At 38.6% G+C, this 20,370-nt stretch overlaps 1 protein-coding gene across 6 annotated transcripts in view; it reads right to left on the bottom strand.

Annotated features, from left to right (window-relative positions):
- PRCP (prolylcarboxypeptidase) overlaps nt 1-20,370 on the bottom strand; it is a 77,097-nt gene that overhangs the window by 42,349 nt on the left and 14,378 nt on the right. Inside the window, exon 3 of one of the 6 annotated variants that reach the window (XM_047878287.1) lies at nt 2,265-2,385. The exons of the other annotated variants lie outside the window; for them this stretch is intronic. The gene's annotated coding sequence lies outside the window, so the exon portion shown is untranslated. The remainder of the gene's footprint in view (nt 1-2,264; nt 2,386-20,370) is intronic. 6 annotated transcript variants of the gene reach the window in all.

Below are 20,370 nucleotides of genomic sequence, written 5' to 3'. Positions count from 1 at the left end.
TGCTTAACCGACTGAGCTACCCAGGCACCCCTGCACTACTAGATGTTTATCCAAAGGATACAGGAGTGCTGATTCAAAGGGCCACATGCATCCCAATGTTTATAGCAGCACTATTGACAAAAGCCAAAATATGGAAAGAGCTCCAATGTCCATCAGCTGACAAATGAATAAAGAAGATGTGGTACACACACACACACACACACACACACACACACACACACACACTGGAATATTACTCAGAGATCAAAAAGAATGAAATCCTGCCATTTGCAACAACATGGATGGAACTAGAATGTATTATACTAAGCAAAATAAGTCACTGAGAAAAAGACAAATATCATATGATATCACTCATAGGAATTTAAGAAACAAAACAGATGAACACAAGGAAGGGAAGCAAAAATAATATAAAAACAGAGAGGGAGACAAACCATAAAAGACTCTTAAATATAGAGAACAAACTGAGGGTTGCTGGCGGGGTGTTGGGTGCAGGAATGGGCTAAATGAGCAATGGGCATTTAAGGAGAGCACAAGCCTGGGTGTTACATGGAAGTGCTGAATCACTAAATTCTATCCCTGAAATCATTATTACACTATATGTTAACTAACTTGGATTTAAATTTTATTATTAAAAAATAATTTAAAAAAATACTACTTACCTAAAAAGAACTCTAAGACTTTGGGGAGAAAAAAAAAAAAGAAACATGTTTTGTCAAAAAACAGTTAAGTGATGGATCAGACAACAATTCTGGCATTATCTGTTGACTAACTTTGTGCAAGCATCAGATGATCAATAATCACATGATCAACTCCCAATGGCTTTAGGAAGCTTTGTACCACTAGAGTTACCTGGCCACAGCTTAAGCTCTCAAATTAGAAAGTATTACTGTGATTACTAAATACATACATTTTAGTAAATATTACACAGTCAGAGGGCGCTGTTGTATAAGTAGTGGGAGAGCCTATTAAGTTTTATACACTAGATTCATAACATTTCAGATTAGATCTCAAGTCCAAACTCTTAAATGAGATATAGTGATGCCAATTATTTTAAAACTCTCTTTTTATTTTATTTTTTTTAATGTTTATTTTTGAGAGAGACAGAGCATAAGAGGGGGAGGGGCAGAGAGAGAGGCAGACACAGAATCCGAAGCAGGCTCCAGGCTCCAAGCTATCAGTGCAGAGCCCAACGTGGGGCTCGAACCCACGAACCATGAGATCATGAACTGAGACGAAGTCAGACGCTTAACTGACTGAGCCACTGAGGCACCCGAAATCTATCTTTTTAAAATAAAGATATAGTCACATAATTTAAATATGGCATTCATCATCTTTTTTAAAGTAAGGGTTCAAAAATTCATGCTTTTAAAAATCAGAATAGTGGTTACTCTTGTAGGGGGAAAGTGACTCTAAAAGAGAATAAGGGGATTCTAGAATTAGAATGGTGCGTTTTTCTATATGTGTAAGATAATCAACAAAATAGACTTGTAAACATTTAAAATTTCCTCCAAGATACATGTATATGTATATATGTTTATATTTCTATTCACTATAATCATATGGAAATTATACTGTACTAAATCACATCTGTATTAGATTTTCTTTCATTCAAAAATATGTACTGAAGGGCACCTGGGTAGCTCAGTTGGTTGAGCGCCCAACTCTTGATTTCAGCTCAGGTCAGGATCACAAGATCATGAGATCGAGTCCTGTGTCAGGCTCTATGCTGAGCAGGGAGCCTGCTTAGATTCTCTCTCCCTCTACCCCTTTCCACCACTTGTGCTTTCTCTCCCTCTATAAAATAAAAAATAAATATATGTATTGAGTACTCATTAAATGATAGGCATTAAGGAAAGAGAACTAAGATACAATTCCATCTGTCAAGTTTTGAATTTAACAAAAGTGGTGAACATGCTAATGAACACTCACAGGATGGTGTAGTTAAGTTCTACAAAGGGCTATGGGAGCTCACAAGAGGTAGTTACCATCCTGCCTGAGGCAATCATGCAAGGCTTTACCACAGAGGTAATATCCAAGCTTAACTCTGAAGAGTAACAAGATTTTTTCAGGTACAGAAGAAACAGAAGAGCATTTCAAGTAAAGCGAACAAGGTAAGCTGTGCAGAACAAGCCTACTCAAGAACTGTTGTTGTTTTATGGCAGGAGGTATACAGTTTATGAGGGGAAGAAATGAGAGATCAGATTATATTCATCAGGCTGCCTCCAGATATAGCAATGAAAATCTTCCTATAAAGAGAAACTTACCTGAAATCTGAGCTTGCATCTCTAAACCAACATTGAATGAAACTGGTTCACTGGAAACAGCCTTAATGAGGCAGAGACTTGTCTGGTTTGTCCACTAAATGTCCAGGGACTTGTATAATGTCTAGCACATAAAAGAACATCAGTGAATATACAGAGAATGAATGATTGCATGCATACATCCTAGCTCTGCTATTGGTGTAAAATTAGACCCAACGGGGCTTCAGAGAACAGCATGGTTCAAAGCAAAGAGAATGGAGATCAAAGTGCCCAAGAGTGAAGTTTGTGCAGGCTCATTTACTGCATGAGTCTACTATTGGCTTTGGAAGAGTTGCAGAACACTGTAAGTGGCTGTGCCTTTTGACCCAAGCATAAAATCTAAAACCAATTCACAATAGTTTAGCCTTATCCAGGATGCTGAGGACACAGGAACTGCATGCCCTCTGCTGAGAGTACAAACAGGAAGATAAAGAAGTATGAAATTAATATAGACAATAGACCAGCATCTGGGTGTAGGGGCAGGGGGAAAACTAATAAGCATTCTTCTGAAGTATATAACCTAAAATATACCTGACCTTGTGACAGGGTTATAGTCACAATTTTTAGGACTGGAAAGAATTTAAAGGTGTGGTTCTCAGCCAGTGCACAGTTACCTAACCTGAATGACAGTTTCCTGTAAAATGTATATCATAACGGCTCATTCAGCAGCATACTGGTATTTGGTAAACCCAAATGTGCTACAAAATGTTGATCTGATCAATGTGTAAGATACACTTATTGAACAACAGAGTTTTATAAAGAAGGAAGAAACACAAAAGAGGTATCATGGTCAAGAGCACATGATTAGACAAAACAGTTGAAACTATATACAAGGAGGCATATCATGATGCAGGGGGAGTCTAAGGAGGCAAGACAGAATGCGGTCAACAGCACAGATGGAGGGATTTGACTTGGACAGGAGGAAGAACCTCTCCTTCACTGAGAAACAGATGGCTGCAGGAGGAGTTACATTTCTAGGTGGAAAGGGAAGAAACTGAAGGGGTTCTAGCTAAAATGCTTGTTACACAGCAACTTAGTTTCTTAATCAGTGAAGTAGGGGACAGGGCATAGTGTTTCAATGATTTGAAGATAGAGGTAAAAGTGTGACATGGAAGAAGGAACTGATGCTTAGGCCTCCTAAGGGTCCCTGAGGTGGAGGCTGAATTTGCAGACATAGATAGCAATCTGCCCAGTTGAAGGTTTGCTTCAGCAGAGATCCACAACCCAGGAGTAGGAGTAGAGACATTTAACAGCTATATAAAACTAGGATGGGAATTCCATAAAGAAGCTGACAGAAGGACAGGGGTAAAAAGACCGGAGATCATCCCTGATCTCTACACAAACATGAATACCTAGAACCACGAGGTCCTCTACACCACAGACAAATGCTATCGAAATCCACTTGCTGACTTGAAAGGGAATCTAAACTCTGTTATATTTATTCCATTTCATGGAGTAAAAAATCTTGACAGAACTCATATATGCAATATGTATTTCAATGATAATCTTATAAAAGTTATATAATGCTGTATATTACCAAACAAAGCTTTACATGTTAATATTCTCCTGCTTTGTTAAATATAATATGATGTATTACCATCATTTTTCTTCCTTTATACTCTAGTGTTCTTTAAAAAATTTTTTCTAATGTTTACTCATTTTTGAGAGACAGAGAGCGCAAACAGGGTTGGGGCAGAGAGAGAGGGAGACGCAGAATCCAAAGCAGGCTCCAGGCTCTGAGCTGTCAGCACAGAGCCTGAAGTGGGGCTCGAACCCACAAACCACCAGATCATGACCTGAGCCATAGTCAGACGCTTAATTGAGCCACCCAGGTGCCCCTATAGTGTTCTAAATGTTTCTGTACACACAAAATATTCTTCTGGTAGCACTCTTATAATCGTATACCATCCCAGAACTTCTGAGAGATGGAGGCTGGTATCTGCTATAGTGTAAAAAAATAAATATCCTAGCCCTACCCCTAAAAAGGCAAAACCAGGCTTTCCACATACAGGACCACAGGCCTGCGGTATAAGTAACACCATTCAATCTTCTGTACTTCCCCTCCTCTGAAGGGACGGTCCTCCTGCAGAGGGCTGTGATGACTTCTCAGATCTTCTCCAACAGAGCAACCCTGTTTCTTACCCATATGACACTTTCTGAAATGTTCATAACCCCATTCACATCCTAGTTCAATTATGTTCCTCTCATGCATGGCGTGCCCAGAATTGAGTAAAATGCATGAAATGCGGTCTAATGAAGTGCCTTCCTCACCACCGGCCAGAAACAAATAATTTGTGAGTATGTTCATAGATATTGCTCCACTGCTACAGCCTACTTTAAGTTAAGAGTTCAGGAAAGGTGTGTTGGGTTGAATAGGGTTTCCCTCAACCCCCCAAAATTCATATCCTTCCTGGAACCTCAGAATATGAATTTTTATGGAAATAGAGTCATTGTAGATGTAAATAGTTAAGATGAGGTCATACTGGAGCAAGATGACCCTTAATCTAATATACTAATGTTCTAATGAGAAGAGACACAGAGACAAAGACAGAGAGGAGAATGCCATGTAAAGTTACAGATGAATAAAAGAAAGACAACCATGTGACAACAGAGGGAGACAATGAAATTACACAGCTACAAGCCAAGGAACACCAAGGACTGCCAGCAACCAGCAGAAACTAGCAAAGGCATGAAACAGATTCTCCCTTTGGTCCCCCTAAACAAACCAATTCTGGCAACAACAGAATTGTTACAACAGCTCTAAGAAACTAACACAAACAGCTGTTTGTTACAACAGCTCTAAGAAACTAACACACAAGTATTCTCCACAGAGTGGCATTGAAGGTAAAGCCTAAAGGAGCCAGCCAGGGGAAGAATTCCAGAAAGAAGGAATGGAAAATATAAAGGCTCAGAGGCCAGAAAGGGCTTACTTAGCATGTTATAGAAACAGAAAGGTGTCACCATGGAGCATGGTGAATAAGGGGGAGAAGAATATGGGATGAGGCTTAGGGTAGGGAGTTTAAATTTAACATTAACGGCAATGGGAAGCCCTAAGAGCTTTTTTGTTTGTTTGTTTGTTTGTTGTTTTTGAGAGACGGGTGGGGGGGGGGGAGAGCAAGCGCACAGAGAAGGGGCAGAGAGAGAGACAGAGAGGGAGACACAGAATTTGAAACAGCTCCAGGCTCTGAGCTGTCAGCACAGAGCCCCAAGCAGGGTTCAAACCCATGAACCATGAGATCATGATCTGATCTGACCTCAGACACTTAACCAACTGAGCCATCCAGGCACCGCCCCCTCCCCTTTCCCTAAAAGCTTTAAGACTTGTTCCCATCCATGTCTTAAAGAGATCACTCCAGCCATTCTGCTGAGGCAGGCCTAGAGAAGACGATTTTTAAAAAGGGAGAAAGAATAAACAGAAGGTTACTACTGAAAGGGCCAGATGAGAGATCACTGCAAGACTGATAAATAAGCTAAGTTTTAACCCAGATCTCTCTTTTTTTTTTTTTTTAAGTTTATTTATTTATTTCAAGAGAGAGAAACAAGCAGCGTAGGGGCAGGGAGAGAGGGGAGAGAGAGAATCCCAAGCAGGCTCTGTACTGCCAGCACTGAGCCCAACACAGGGCTTGAACTCACGAACCATGAGATCATGACCTGAGTCAAAATGAAGAGTCAGGAGACTAACTGACTGAGCCACTAGCCACCCAAGCCCAGATCTCTTTTAAATTGTTACATATATCACATATAACAATGTTCATTTTCCAAAATCATAATACACCCAAGAAAGATCACAATGAAAAAGGGCCCAGTGTATAATATCAGCAGTATATGCACAACAGCCATCAACAAAATGAAGTCTTCCAAACCAGTGTAACCACCATTCTGCTCTTTAATGACTGATTCTGCACTGAACCTGATGGTGGGCATTCTAAATAGTAAGATCCCCACTAAACTAATACAAGACTTCCAAGGCCATCAGGCTCCTCCTAGTAAATAGTGGAAGTTAATAAAGTAGATTCTATTTCCACCTTTTTCCTCCAAAATCTAATTAAAGAAATTGTACAAAGTGAGACCCCGAAGTTCTCAAACTTTACGGCCTCTGTTCCCCTCTGATGAGACAAAAGCCATCAGGGACCACAATCTTTACCTTGTTACCTCTGTCAAATGTTACCACATGCTAAAATGCATCTCCTCCTCCACCATGGAGGATCTTCTGTGAATCACACTGTGAGAACCATTGAAACAAAAATCTATAGCATTCATTTTCAGAGATTGCTTTAAAATGAATTATTTTTAATACATTGAATAATACAAGATTTTAAAAGCTTTTAGCATTCCAAAATATTAAACTTTACGAAATCCTCACATGAAAATCATCCACAAAAGGAAGCAACTGAAGAAAAGTAGCTGCCTAAGCTTCTTCCTGGGGAACTCCAGCGTCAAAGTTCTCAGTCCCGATTTCACTATAAAATGGTCTCTAGAGACCTTTAATCATCAACTTAAAAATACACTCTCTAGACTACTCATTGTTTTCAGCATTCATCCGGTCTGAGTGATATGGACACTGTAAAAAAGATAAAGGAAAGGGAAAAGGATATCCTCAGCTGAAACCAAAAAACTCAGAACAATGACAAGTTCAAACATGACCAAGTTGCTTCTTTGATTACTTTCAGGTGCTTTTGCCATTGTGTCACCATCTTGTATAACAACTTCCCAGAGTTAATAGGATGTACAGAGAAGTGACAGTGAGTAGTTACAGTCATTTCTTCATTTAAAAGCATTTCTTGAGTGCCTACCATGGGTAAGTACTACAGACAACAGTGGACAAGCTAGATATGGTCACTGCCTTTACAGTGCTTATAGTCTAATGATAGAAACAGACAACAAATAAGCAAAGACACAAATAAACACTCAGAAACCATAACAGAATACAGAGATACACCTAATTTTAATACAATGGTCAGAGAAGGGGTCTCAGAGCAGATAACAGTTAATTAAGCCTTTAATCTCCATAGCCTTCTATCAGTTATGTCACTGTGTGAAGAGGTCCAGGGGATTCTATTCAATGCCATTTTCTACGCAAAGCAGTCCTTGGCCTTCCTGCCTTCTTTGTGCTTCTCTGGTAATTTTAGTTCTCTTATAACATTTTTCAAATGTACTCTTTCACAGTAGTTATTTATAGACACATATCCTATCCCTGCTGTATACTATTAACCCAAACCTAAAGTAACCCTAAATAAGATGTTAGAATCTGTTGATCAAATGATTGTGTATTAATCCCACTTGTACCTGTGAATAGTGCAAAGGCTGCACCTAAGGCCTAAATGTACATTCTCTCATTTGTTCTTCACAGAAATTCTAATGAAGGTGACTTTTACCACCACATCATACTGCCTTCTCCTTTTTGTTGTTCTTTTTTTTTTTATTTTTTATTTTTTAAAATTTACATCCAAATTAGTTAGCATATAGTGAAACAATGATTTCAGGAGTAGATTCCTTAATGCCCCTTACCCATTTAGCCCATCCCCCCTCCCACAACCCCTCCAGTTTGTTCTCCATATTTATGAGTCTTTTCTGTTTTGTCCCCCTCCCTGTTTCTATATTATTTTTGTTTCCCTTCCCTTATGTTCATCTGTTTTGTCTCTTAAAGTCCTCATATGAGTGAAGTCATATGATTTTTGTCTTTCTCTGACTAATTTCACTTAGCATAATACCCTCCAGTTCCATCCACGTAGTTGCAAATGGCAAGATTTCATTCTTTTTGATTGCTCAGTAATATTTATATATATATATATATATACACACACACACACACACACACACACACACACACACATACATACATACCACATCTTCTTCAGCCATTCATCCATCGAGGGACCTTTGGGCTCTTTCCATACTTTGGCTATTGTTGATAGTGCTGCTATAAATATGGGGATGCATGTGTCCCTTCGAAACAGAACACCTGTATCCCACGGATAAATGCCTAGTAGTGCAATTGCTGGGTTGTAGGGTAGTTCTATTTTTAGTTTTTTGAGGAACCTCCATACTGTTTTCCAGAGTGGCTGCACCAGCTTGCATTCCCACCAACAATGCAAAAGAGATCCTCTTTCTCCGCATCCTCGCCAACATCTGTTGTTGCCTGAGTTGTTAATGTTAGCCATTCTGACAGGTGTGAGGTGGTATCTCATTGTGGTTTTGATTTGTATTTCCCTGATGATGAGTGATATGGAGCATGTTTTCATGTGTTGGTTGGCCATCTGGATGTCTTCCTTGGAGAAGTGTCTATTCATGTTTTTTGCCCATTTCTTCACTGGATTCTTTGTTTTTTGGGTGTTGAGTTTGATAAGTTCTTTATAGATTTTGGATACTAACCCTTTATCTGATATGTCATTTGCAAATATCTTCTCCCATTCTATCGGTTGCCTTTTAGTTTTGCTGATTGTTTCCTTCGCTGTGCAGAAGCTTTTTATTTTGATGAGGTCCCAGTAGTTCACTTTTGCTTTTGTTTCCCTTGCCTCCAGGGACGTGTTGAGTAAGAAGTTGCTGCGGGCAAGATCAAAGAGGTTTTTGCCTGCTTTCTCCTCGAGGATTTTGATGGCTTCCTGTCTTACATTGAGGTCTTTCATCCATTTTGAGTTGATTTTTGTGTATGGTGTAAGAAGCTGGTCCAGGTTCATTCTTCTGCATGTCACCGTCCAGTTTTCGAGCACCATTTGCTGAAGAGACTGTCTTTATTCCATTGGATATTCTTTCCTGCTTTCTCAAAGATTAGTTAGTCATACATTTCTGGGTCCATTTCTGGGTTCTCTATTTTGTTCCATTGACGTGAGTGTCTGTTCTTGTGCCAGTACCATACTGTCTTGATGATTACAGCTTTGGAGTATAGCTTGAAGTCTGGGATTGTGATGCCTCCTGCTGTGGTTTTCTTTTTCAAGATTGCTTTGGTTATTCGGGGTCTTTTCTGGTTCCATACAAGTTTTAGGATTATTTGTTCTAGCTCTGTGAAGAATGCTGGTGTTACTTTGATAGGGATTGCATTGAATATGTAGATTGCTTTGGGGAATATTGACATTTTAACAATATTTATTCTTCCTATGCCGGAGCATGGAATCTTTTTCCATTTTTTTTTGTGTCTTCTTCAATTTCTTTCAAAAGCTTTCTATAGTTTACAGTGTATAGATTTCTCACCTCTTTGGTTAGATTATTCCTAGGTATTTTATGTTTTTTGCGCAACTGTAAATGGGATCAATTCCTTGATTTCTCTTTCTGTCACTTCATTGTTGGTGTATAGGAATGCAACTGATTTCTGTGCATTGATTTTATATCCTGCAACTTTGCTGAATTCATGAATCAATTCTAGCAGTTTTCTGTGGAATCTTTTGGGTTTTCCATATATAATATCATGTCATCTGCCAAGAGTGAAAGTATGACCTCCTCCTGGCCGATTTGGATGCCTTTTATTTCTTTGTGTTGTCTGATTGCAGAGGCTAAGACTTCCACTACTATGTTCAATAACAGTCTGCCTCCTCTCTCTTATTCACATCTGAACCCCCACAGCACAAAGCACAATGGGTACAGCACTGTTTCATCAATAACTGTTGAGTTGAATTGGAAAGAAAAAGTGAGAAGTGTAATGTGACACCAGAGGACCAAGTAGCCTACCTGAACCAATTAACTCTGCTCTCACCCCTTTTGTCTACCAGTGACACTATGTTATCTTTCTATCAGGTATGTTAGCATCAGGAAATATGGACAGGTCCAAAAATTATCATGTTAAAATCCAACTCAATACTGACTCTCTTCAGCAAGGACAAGGCCCTTTCATCCTCCCACTACTTCCTGACTGCCTACTGCATGTGCCTGGCTACACCAGACACAAGGATAAAAGACACAGTCTTTGCTCTAAAAGAGGTCATAGCCCAGTTGAGACAAGCAAGTAAAGAAACTATTTCTACACAATGGATGCTATCATGAATCCAGGTAGCACAAGATGTTCGTTATAGCAGCAAAGAGGAAACACAATCTAACTAACTGCTGGTATAGGAGGCTGCAATGAAGGCAAACACAGAGGACATGATAATGCCTCTACTGGGACCCTGCCCACCTCTTTTCCAACCTCATCTTCCATTGCTTATCCCTCTCCTATTTCATAATTCAGAAACCCACTGGACATAATATGCTTTCTCAAGTCTCCAGGCTACTGCACGTGAATTTTCCCCTGCTTGGAATATTTTCCTACCCACGTCATTACAGAAAACTCCCTACTTCATCCTCCATCCATCCAAGTATTCATTTAAGAAGTGTCCCCTCCATAAAGTTTTCCAGGACAATCCCAGGGCCTACAGAGTGGCTGCTTCTCCAGTGCAAAGAGCCCAGCTTTGCTGCCTGACACGTCCTGAGTTGAAAACCCATTGTGTCACGTTCCAAGCCAGGTGAGTTTCAGTACATTTTTTCACATCTCTGAACCTTAGTTGCCTCATCTTTAAAAGGAATATTAATATCTTCCCTAGAAGGTAGTGTTTGTATAAATCCCTGACCACAGTAGAGGCTCAAAATTTATTGAATTATACCAAATACTCCCTGATGATTGATAGCCATCAGTAATTACACATTGTGGTATATATTTTTAATGTTTACTTGTTTTTGAGACAGAAAGAAAGAGTGTGAGTAGGGGAGGGGCAGAGGGAGAGGGAGACAGAATCCAGAGCAGGCTCCAGGCTTCAAGCTGTCAGCACAGAGCCCAACGTAGAGCTCAAAGCCATGAACCACGAGATCATGACTTGAGCCAACATCAGACACTTAACCAACTGAGCCACCCAGGCGGCCCACACTTTGTGGTATTAAACACACACACACACACACACACACACACACACACGCATAAAAGTACATTACAACCACAGCAATGTTTTCACAACAGTTGGCATGTGACCCCTGGGAAACCTTAAAAAGCAGTTTGATAATACATTTTCCCCAGGAGCAATTCTGTTCTCATTAAGGCAGTAAAAATAATGAAAGATAGAATTTACATAAAGGATCTTCTATAAGAGAAGAGAGTTGCCATAAAGAGTAAAACCAAGGAAATCTTCACCTCAAAAGTTTATTTCATTTAAAAAGCAAAGTTCGTGGAAAACAAACAGCACATTCTGAAGGAAATTATTCAAGAGTAATAATTATAATCTCCCAAAACTACTTACAATAGGACATTGTCTCCCTTTAAAACTATAATCCAAGCAGCCTACAATGAGAAGGTAAACTATTCACAAGTAATGCTTTCATCCCACAGCCTAGTACCTCTTAGAGCTCCCCGTTTTTAAAAGAATCATTTTTGTTTGGCCCCAAAATGCATGACTATAAAAAAAGAAATAAATTTTCTCCCTTATAGTATTCTGCTTTGCTCATTAATGTTTAGAAATACAGTCCAAGTCAGGAAACCTCAATTATAAGCTCTGCTACTTTGCAAACACATCAACACTGAGAAGAAAAACAAGATGGTGAATAAAGAAGAAATGAATGTTAAGTCCAGGACCAGAGGGCTTCAAAGGTGAATTCTATCAAACATTTAGAGTTAACTACCTAGTCTTCTCAAAATATTCCAAAAAATAGAGGAGGAAGGAAAGCTTCCAAATTCTTTCTACAAGACCAGCATTACCCTGATACCAAAACCTGATAAAGACACTACAAACAAAGAGAACTATAGGCCAAGCTCTTGATGAACTTGGACACAAAAATCCTCAACAAAATATTAGCAAACCAAATCCAACAACACACTTAAAAAATAATTCACTACAATCAAGTGGGATTTATTCCCAGAAGGCAACAATGATTCAATATTCACAAATCAATCAGCGTGAAACAAGAAAAAGGATAAAAGCCACATGGTCATTTCAAAGATCATACAGAAAATGCAGAAAAAGTTTGACAAAGTACAACATCCATCCATGATAAATATCCTCAACAAAGTAGGTTTAGAGTGAACATACCTCAACAAAATAAAAGCCATATAAGAAAAACCCACATTTTTTATATACACAATGGAATATTACGTGGCAATGAGAAAAAATGAAATATGGCCTTTTGTAGCAACGTGGATGGAACTGGAGAGTGTGATGCTAAGTGAAATAAGCCATACAGAGAAAGACAGATACCATATGGTTTCACTCTTATGTGGATCCTGAGAAACTTAACAGGAACCCATGGGGGAGGGGAAGGAAAAAAAAAAAAAGAGGTTAGAATGGGAGAGAGCCAAAGCATAAGAGACTTAAAAACTGAGAACAAACTGAGGGTTGATGGGGGGTGGGAGGGAGGAGAGGGTGGGTGATGGGTATTGAGGAAGGCACCTTTTGGGATGAGCACTGGGTGTTGTATGGAAACCAATTTGTCAATAAATTTCATTAAAAATAAAAAAATAATAAATAAATAAATAAATAAAAAGAAAAACCCACATTTAATATCATACTTAAGTGAGAAAAACTGAAAACTTCCCCTAAGGTAAGAAACAAGACAAGGACGTTGACTCTCACCACTTTTATTCAACATAGTACTAGAAGCCCTAGCCACAGCAATCAGGCAACAAAAAGAAATAAGAGGCATCCAAATTGGTAAGAAGTAAAACTTTTACTATTTGCAGATGACATGATACTACATATAGAAAACCCTAAAGACCACCAAAACAACTACAAAAACTGATAAATGAATTCAGTAAGGTCACAGGATACAAAATCAATATACAGAAATCTGTCATATTTCAATATACTAATAGTGAAGTCGCATAAAGGGAAATTAAGAAAACAGTCTCATTTAAAATTGTATCAAAAATAATTTTTAAAAAAACTAGTAATAAACTTAAGATGGTGACACAGTGCCTGGGTGGCTCAGTCAGTTAAACATCCAACTCTTGATTTCAGCTCAGGTCATGATCTCACGCTTCTGAGATCACTTCTGAGAGAGAGATCTCACTCTCTCTCAAAAATAAAACAAAACACCTTAAACAAAGAGGTGAAAGACCTGTACTCTGAAAACTATAAAACACTGATGAAAGAAATTTGAAGATGACACAAATGGAAATATATTCCATGCTCGTGAACTGGGAGAACAAATATTGTTAAAATGTCCACAGTACCTAAAGCAATCTACAGATTTACTGCAATCCCTATCAAAATACCAATAGCATTTTTCATAGAACTAGACTAGAATAATCTCAAAATTCATATGGAACCACAAAAAGACTCTGAATAGCCAAAGCAATCTTGAAAAAGAGTAACAAAACTGGAAGTATCACAATCCCAGATTTCAAGATATACTACAAAGCTGTAATAATCAAAACAGTATGGTACTGGCACAAAAAAACAGACACATATATCAATGAAACAGAACAGAGAGCCCAGAAGTAAACCCATGATTATATGGCCAATTAATCTTCAACAAAGGCAGAAAGAATACCCAATGTGATACAGACAGTCTCTTCAACAAATGGTATTGGGAAAAGTGGACAGCGACATGCTAAATAATGAAACTGGACCACTTTCTTACACCATACACAAAAACAAACTCAAAATGAACTAAGAACCTAAATGTGATACCTGAAACCATAAAAATCCTAGATGAGAGCACAGGCAGTAATTTCTCTGACATCAATCATATGAACATCCTTCTAGATTTGTCTCCCATGGTAAAGGAAACAAAAGCAAAAATAAACTATTGGGACTACATCAAAATAAAAAGCTTCTGCACAGTGAAGGAAATAATCAACAAATCTAAAAGGCAACCTACTGAATGGGAGAAGATATTTGCAAATGATACATCTGATAAAGGGTTAGTATCCAACATATACAACTCAACACCCAAAAAATGAATAATTCAAATAAAAACTGGGCAGAAGACATGAGCAGCAGACATTTCTTCAAAAAAGACATCCAATGGCAAAAGACACATGAAAAGATGCTCAACACCACTCATCACCAGGGAAATGCAAATCAAGACCACAATATCACCTTATACCTATCAGAATGACTAAAATCAAAAACGGAAGAAACAAGTGATAGTGAGCATGTGGAGAAAAGGGAAACTTTTTGCACTATTGGCAGGAATGCAAACTGGTGCAGCCACTGTACAAAACAGTAGAGATTTCTAAAAAAATTAACAATAGAATAACCATCTAATCCAGTAATTCCCTGAGTATTACCCAAAGAATAAGAAAACACTAATTCAAAAGATGTATGCACCCCTACATTTACTGCAGTACTATTTATAATAGCCAAATTATGGAAGCAACCCAAATGTCCATGGATAGATGAATGGATAAAGAAGATGTGGTGTGTGTATGTATGTGTGTGTGTGTGTGTATATATACATATATATATATATATATGTATATATACACACACATATATATAGATGTATATATATGTATATACATATATATGTATATACACACACATATATATATGTGTGTGTATATATATATACATATATATATACACACACACACATATAGTCTTAGCCATAAAAAAAAAATCTTGCCATTTGTAACAAAACGGATAGATCTTGAAAATATACTGCTAAGAGAAATAAGTCAGTCAGAGAAAGACAAATACCATTAAATTTCACTCATATGCAGAATTTAAGAAACAAAACAACAAAGAAGAAAAGAAGCAATCAAAAAGTAGACTCTTGGGGCACTTGGGTGGCTCAGTTAGTTAAGCTTTTGCCTCTTGGTTTCGGCTCATATCATGATCTCACGGTTTGTGGGCTCAAGCCCCATGTCAGGCTCCATGCTGACAGTGCAGAGCCTGCTTGGGATTTTCTCTCTCTCCCTCTTTGTCTCTCTCCCTATGCTCACTCTCTCTCTCTCTCTCTCTCTCTCTCTCTCACTCTCTCCCTTACTTTCAAAATAAATAAATAAACTTAAAAAAAAAAGTAGATTCTTAGAGAACAAACTGATGGTAACAAGAGGGGAGGTAAGTGGGGCAACGGGTGAATAGGTGAAGGGGATTAAGAGTAAACTTATCATAATGGCCGCTGAGTAATGTGTAGAATTGTGGTACCATCTAAAAAATAAATTGTACACCTGAAACTAATATAACACTGTACATTAATAATACTGGAAATGAAATAAAAATTTAAAGAAAGTGGAAGGAGGGGCACCTGGGGGCTCAGTTGGTTAAGCATCCAACTTTGGCTCAGGTCATGATCTCAAGGTTTGTGAGTTTGAGCCCTGTGTCGGGCTCTGTGCTGACAGCTCAGAGCCTGGAGCCTGCTTTGGATTCTGTCTCCCTCTCTCTCTGCCCCTCCACTGCTCAAGCTCTGTCTCTCTGTCCCTCTCTCTCTCTCTCAAAAATAAACATTAAAAATATTTTTAAAGAAAGAAGAAATGGATGTATATTATTCCTACAGGCCCTTGAAAAAAAAAAACAACTCTGAAAAGAATGATTTAACTATCAAGGGAAAATCTCTAAGAAATACCAAGTCCCTTTTCTCCCAAACAGAATCTTCCTACAATAGGAAGTAGTTATCACCATGCAATTCTCCTTCCTCCGAAATCTTGTGCTATATATCTCTCTTGCAATAATTTACATACAACCTAGTAAAGATTTTTGCTTCCAGGCCTTACCTCTCCATTATAGGAGAAACATCCATCTTTGTAGAGCCCATATAGTCTACATTAGTGTTTCATAAAAAGGAGGTTGTGATCCATTCATGGGTTATAAACTGAAGTTAGCAGGTCACAGTCAGCATTTCTTTTAAACAGAATTGCATGCTATTCAGCAGCCTGTCTACAGAATTTGAAATTATGTCAATCAGGAAATTTTAAAACTCTAAATGTTCTGAACCATTATGCCCCTGTGGGGATATTAATTCTAGGGCAAGTATGCTTTCTACCTGAGAGATAACTACCTGTTAAATCACATTCCAAGATATAATTACAGTTCAGGCAACAAGAGCCATTTCAGAAAGTTAATGTATAGTTAATGAATGCTACAGACAATAAGTATTCTGGGAGCCCAGGGAAAGATAGCTGATACTAAGCTGAGTCAATTGAAGGTTTCCCTGAGGAGGTGGGGTTTAAGCAGGGCCCAGTACAGACCTAGATTAGAAAAGAGGAGGGGAGAAAAAAACACAGTGCCAGCTGGCCTGGACTGAGGCTGATAGAACAAAGGGACTGAGGAGGCTACTGTAATAGTTTAGCTTGGAGTTGTGTGGGTAGAAAAAAGCTAATAACCCTGAACATGCAAAGTAGGTGGCATGAACTAAGAAGGAATCATGGAAGAGTCTTGATGGTTAAGTGGACTCTGGTCTGGTGTAGAGGTGAAAGTGAAGGAATCAGATGATTCCAAAATACTCTAATCCTGGATGACCAGGAGATTAGTGCCATTAATAGTAATGTGAAAAAAATCAAAGGAGTTTTAGAAGGGAATGTTATATAATGACATTAATACTTGTTATTAAAGTTTAACTTGCTTTGAACACCCATACCTCTCAATTGCACTTAGGTATCCATATAAGGGATACTATCCAGTATAAGCAGCATGCTATTCTTGAGGCACTTACTACTTGGAAGAACCAAGGCTGATACTCAGCCAGTTATTATTAATATTGAAATCCTTCTATACCAGTTGGCAAATAATTATCTTAGTAACTTGAGTGATGTCTGCCCCCTTTCTACGCCCACCAATCCTGCTGTCCCATTTCCTTCTCCAGACCTCAGGTCTAAAGAACCAACCCACAGCACTGCAAGAACCCTCAGTTCTATGATCAGTTTCTGTTCTGATTGGACAGTGTCTATACCATATTGGTAGTACTAGACAAAATATAAAATAAAAGCAAGTGTTAACAGCATTCAGAAAAGGGAGAAATCACCTCAGGTTGGGTCAGTTACTCATTTAAACCATTGTTGAGGGCATACACTGTGGGTACACTGATAGGTGTGGTCCCAGCACTCAGGCTACTCACATCCTTATACGGAGACCAACATATAAACAAATCATTGCAATCCAGAGTAACTGAGTACAAAAGAAGCATTTATAAAGTACAATGGAGGACACAAAGGGAACAGTAGTCAATACCCAGCTTGAGAAGAGAAATAAAGAGAAATAAAGTTTCACAGATAAGGTGATATATAAGACCTGAGCCAGGAAAGATGTACAAGAATGCCAGGAAGAGAAAGGAGGAAGACAAACCATTCCGAGTAGAGAGATACCAGTACTGTGTGAGTCACATCCCAGCATAGCGTGTGTACAAAACACTGTGTACACACACACAGTGTGTACAAAACAATGAAGTGACCGATGTGTAATACTTGGCACACAGTGTCAATAATAAATAACTATAGAATAAATATTAGAGATTCTTTTCTAGCGATTTACTTCTCTGATTATGTTTTTAAAGGCTGATCCTAAAACTCATTTGTTTTGTCTAAGCCTACACTAGCTGAGCAAGGAATGGGGAAATCAACATATCCTGGGAGGCATGAGGTCAGTCAGTTTGGAATTTAAAAATAAAGCACATTATGGGGTCCTACGTGGCTCACTCGGTTAAGCGTCCGATTTCGGCTCAGGTCATGATGTTACAGCTCCTGAGTTCAAGCCCTGCATCAGGCTCTGTGCTAATAGCTGAGAGCCTGGAGCGTGCTTTGGATTCTGTGTCTCCCTTCTCTGTCTGCCCCTCCCCTGCTCACACTGTGTCTCTCAAAAATGAATAAACATTAAAAAAAATTAAAATGAATAAAATAAATGAAAAATAATAAAGCACATTGGGGTGCATGGGTGACTCAGTGGGTTGAGCATCAGACGTCAGCTCAGGTCATGATCTCGTGGTTTGTGAGTTCATGCCCCGCATTGAGCTCTGTGCTGACAGCTCAGAGCCTGGGCTGGCAGCTCAGATTCTGTGTCTCCCTCTTTCTCTATGCCCCTCCCCCTGCCTCATGCACGCTCGCTCTCTCTCTCTCTCTCTCTCTCTCTCTCTCAAAAATAAACATTAAAAAAATTAAAAATAAATAAATAAAAACAAAGCACATGGAATTCACAAATCAACTAGAGTTGCCTGCACTTGTTAGATGTGTGTAAGCAAAGATGAGCAAAGGGCAGTGAATGAATTGGAGTGTGAAACAGAAGCAAAAAAACAGCAGAAGACTTCACTCCTTTTCCAATTAACAAGGGCTTCCTGGAGGGGAATATTTTATAACAGAAGGAACAAGCAAGTGCTAAACAAGCCAGATGTCTTGAAGATCAAAGAAGTATTTAAAGAATAGATCTTCAGAGGAATACCAACAGGAAAGAGTAAATGTATGTATATGCTTGGCTGGAGTATGAAATGGAGAAAGATCATCTGGAGAACAGAGACTATAGATAAATGACTATAAATTCAAACCAAGAAAAGGGTTTGGCAATGTTACAGAATTTAACTGCAAAAAGCCCTTTTGGAAATCTTTAAAAACCGTGATCCATATTTTTTGGGGAGTAAGTCTCCAAGCATCTTAGCCAATATTCATTTCATCATGTTACATTCAAATTCTTCAGAGATGAACCAAAGCACTGGGTGTATGTAAGTAACAGCAATAGGCTCTTCTATACCTTGCCTAATGTTTATTTGCAATTAATGTTTTCAATAACAGAGGACATGACATGCAGTGTCATTCTATCAGCTCAGCTCCACATGTACAGAGCTTGGTACTGCACCCTCCCAGATCCACAGATGAATGAGACCCAAGGTTGCTGCCCTTGAAGAGATCATGGAGAGGTGGTTAGCAAATATTAATTCTCTTCTCTTTTAAACTGTGGTCATTTTCTAGAAATCACACTATATAAAAAGGCAAACAAAAAGCCTGTTTGGGTCTGCACTACCCTCACCAGTCATTGTCATTTAAAGCTAATTGTTTAAGAGAAAGGAAGCATCGTAGGCGGAGGAGAAGGGAGTCATCATCACTGCTTTCTGAAATTGTTGCATGAGCAGCTCCCTCCAAGGAAGAGGCCATCAGTGCTCAGGAAATGACAAAGGTTTCCGACAGTTTTAAAGGATAGTGTCTGCAGTGTGACCCATGGTTCAAACTGCATAAAAATAAGAATTCACTGACAAATGATAACAAGTACTTCCTCACTTTCCTCTGAGCTGAATCAGAGCCATTGTTTGGGTTGTAGTTCCTTGTTTAAATTAGGTTATTAAATCACAATGATGCTGGCCAAACCTGCAGTCATACACCACCAGGAAAACTTAATAAAAAATACCAGTGTGTGGCAAGGTTTAAATGCACACACACACGCAGACACTTGCTTTTGCACTAATAAAATCTGACCAGCACCAAGCATATCTTTCAAAAACTGTTTCCCCCCGCACCTCCAGAAAACCATAAATGAATGTCCTGTGACGTTGCAGAAAGAGAAAGGAATTTGCAGACAGATCTGGGTTTGAGTACCGGTTCTGCCAACTACCAGAGCTATTTGAATTTGAACAAGTTACTTCATGTCTTTGGGCTTGTTTTCTTGTACGTAAAATGAAAAAATACTGCCTATCTTAGAGAGGTCTTATGTTGATTAAGTTGGGTAATGCATGCATGAGAGTGCCTAGCAAGGAGCTGCATGAAGTCAGAGCTTGATGTATTACTAGGACATTTTGTAGAGTATATTTTATTAGCATTCACCTCCCCAGTCTGAAACCACTGCCAAATACACACACAAACATCTACAATGGTATGTTATGTGTTTAATAGTACTACATATGAGAAAGAAATTGTGACATTAAAACTTTAGCAATTTGTTCTGACTATTCACTTAAAACAGTTATTTTTTTCTTTTCAAATTTTTATTTAAATCCTAGTTAGTTAACATACAGAGTGCAACATTGGTTTCACCACTTAAAACAATATGACCTTGCAAAGTGAAATTAAGAAAAAAACTTGCAGTTATCATGGAACTGAAGACAGCAAAAAAGCAATGACTTGATGACAGTAAGAGCCCCTTACACACCAAATATCATGTGGCCTGATATGTGATATGTTTCTGCTTTTGACTTTCAATCCAGTCCTGTGACAGTACAATACACCTTTAGTACACATTCATCACTGTATGAATTGTAT

This window comes from Prionailurus viverrinus, chromosome D1 (assembly GCF_022837055.1).
Source record: "Prionailurus viverrinus isolate Anna chromosome D1, UM_Priviv_1.0, whole genome shotgun sequence".
NCBI classification, from domain to species: domain Eukaryota; kingdom Metazoa; phylum Chordata; class Mammalia; order Carnivora; family Felidae; genus Prionailurus; species Prionailurus viverrinus.
This window is presented reverse-complemented; position numbering and strand designations above follow the sequence as displayed.